The sequence below is a fragment of the Cordyceps militaris genome (assembly GCF_000225605.1).
Source record: "Cordyceps militaris CM01 unplaced genomic scaffold CCM_S00006, whole genome shotgun sequence".
NCBI classification, from domain to species: Eukaryota; Fungi; Ascomycota; class Sordariomycetes; order Hypocreales; family Cordycipitaceae; genus Cordyceps; species Cordyceps militaris.
Genome location: NW_006271974.1, coordinates 1 through 3,122, shown reverse-complemented (window position 1 = coordinate 3,122; position 3,122 = coordinate 1).

Sequence of the window (3,122 nt, the reverse complement as noted above, 5' to 3'; positions counted from 1 at the left end):
AAAGTTATTTACTAGTAAATAAGCCTAAGTTAAGCTAAAGTTATTTACTAGTAAATAAACTTAGGTATTAAAGCTAAAGTTATTTACTAGTAAATAAACTTAAAGTTATTTACTAGTAAATAAGCCTAAGTTAAGCTAAAATTATTTATTAGTAAATAAGCTTAAGTTAAGCTAAAGTTATTTACTAGTAAATAAACTTAAGTTAAGCTAAAGTTATCTACTAGTAAATAAGCCTAAGTTAAACTAAAGTTATCTACTAATAGATAAGCCTAAGTTAAACTAAAGTTATTTACTAGTAGATAAGCTTAGGTATTAATAGTAAAGTTATCTATAGTAATAAGCAGCTCTAAAGCTAGAAGAATAATCTCTTATTACTTAGTATATCTAGTACTTACCTATACTATATAACTAGATAGAAGTTATATAATATAATAACTTTACCTTTTACCCTATATATACCCTATTAGTCTTAATAGGTTATAAGCCTAATAGTACTTATATTATAAAGGCTATTAATAAAATAAAAGAAAGTATTAATTTCTTACTAAATTTACTTACTATCTATATAAGCTAATATTTACTATAAAACTTAAGAAATTTATAACTCCTTATATATAGAAAGAGGAAGAACCCTAAACTCTAGCTAATTTAGAGTATATCTAATAAGTCTATTTACTATAAAAATTCTATATAAAGAAAAAGAAATTCTACTACTATACCTTATCTAATAATTTATATATAGACTTTATATACTTATTTTATATATATTATAATATAAATTTACTTAGTATAGTTATAGCCTTTAAATAAATATACCTATTAGATTACTTATTATAATTTATAGTTTTAAATATATTTACTAGATTACTTACTATAATCTATAGTCTTAACTACTATAAAAGGTATATAGTAACTACTTACTTAGTAAGAAGAATTCCTTATTACTTACTTAAATACTTTTTACCTTTAAATAAATATAAGGTACTTAGTTTAAAAAGAAAGACTATATACTTAGCTTATTATCCTTCTTATTATCTTAAAATTCTACTTCCTTAATAGGTAATACTATTAGTAACTTAACTCTTATATATAAGCTAAGATTTTCTTATAGCCTTATTACCTACTTTATTATTTAGTACTATATTCTTAATACTAAAAGAGATATTAAATATTTTAAAGCTTAAATCTAAAAGTAATTAAATTAAATAGAAGCTAAAGATAATTAATATACTAAGATTTAATAATCTTAATAGATTACTACTAAAAGGCTAAAGAAATAGCTTTATCCTAACTAAGGCTTATAATAGTAAGACTATAAAGGATTTTATTTAAGAATAGATATAAGACTAGGTTTATACTATTACTTTTATTAATATAAGCCTTAAAGAATATACTTATAGCCTTACTAAGAATAAGGTTATAGTATTAGATATAATTATAACCTTTAAAAAGTACTTTAAATTAAAAAGTATTACTATTTTCTAAACTATAGCTAACTATCTCTTAATACTAACCTTTACTTAATATAGATTTATTAAGAAACTTACTATAGTATTTATTAATACTTAGGCTAAATAATAATCTTTTAATAAAGACTTTAAAGTTCTTAAGGCTTTAATAGTATATCTTTTTATTAATAGTTTTAATAAAGAGTTTAACTTCTATACTATTAAGATAACCCCTTATTTTATTTTAAAGTAGATTAATAATACTATTATAGCTTTTATAATTATACTTATATAGGTAGTTATAGTTATAGCTAACCTTATTAAGCTTAAATAATAAAATAATAAAAAGTCTAAGTAGTAAGCTACTTTAATTATTATAATAGCTATTAAAGAGTATTCCCTTTATAGTATAATAAAACCTAATACTATTAAGTACTTCTATTCCTTTTATAAGCTTTTAGGTTATTTTAATAAATAATACTAAAAGCTATACCTTAAACTCTATTTAATAAACCTACTCTTTTTATTTTAATAAAATAAAAAGTATTAATACTTAACTAAAAAATATAATAATAAGTATAAATATAAGAAGGTTAACTTTAAATAGTATATAAGTCTTTTTATAGACTTTAAACTAGCTTAACTTACTTTTATTATCTTTTAGAATTTATAATACTTTAGTTAACTTAAGGTAGATAGTACTTTTATAAGTATTAAACCTAGATAAGATTTTAGTCTTTTTATATTATTATATTAAAAACTAATACTATTTAACTCTAATATATCTAGCTATATCTTAGGCTATAAGGAACTTATAAAGAACCTATCCTTTTACTTAGGCTTTAGTATTTAAGGTCTTATTAATACTATCTTAAAACCTATTACTTATAGAATAGCTATTATTACTATAAAAAGCCTTAAGACTACCTTAGAATTATATAATAGTATTCTATAAAAAGGTACTTTAATAAGCCTATTCTCTATTAGCTACCTAGTAATAAAGAATACTATAGTAGTTTTTAATAAAGAAAGAGTAGTTATAATAAAGGATTAAGGGGTTATTTTTACTACCTAGTAAACTACTAAAGTCTATATAGTTAACTATATTACTTTAAGTATTAATATATTAGCCTATATAATAAATAACTTAAAATATAAGTTATAGTATAACTAACTTAGATATTTAGGGGAATAGAATATTATTAAACTTATCTTTATTTTTACTAGTATAAAGCCTATTAGCTAATATAAATATTATATTAGCTATCTTATAAGAAGATAAAAAAAAAGCCCCTATATTTATCTATTTTAAAAGGGAATATATTTTTTTAAAAGCCTTTATACTAATATTATTAGTACCCTACCTACCTCTTAAAAGAAGGATTAGTACTAGGTTATTATTATTAATAATTATATTAAAATATACTAGCTATTCCTTATTAAAAAGAAATCTTAGCTACTTAATATAATACTAAATTTCCTAAAGATATAGGAATATTTAGAATATAAATACTACTTTATCTAGCTAAATTAGGGGGGGGGAGAATATTATAACCTAGTTTAAGAACTCTTATATTTCCTTAGGTATATACCTATAGTATTTTACTACTAATTAGTATTAATAGAATAGTATTATTAAGGTTAGGAATAGAATACTATAAGATAAGCTTAGGG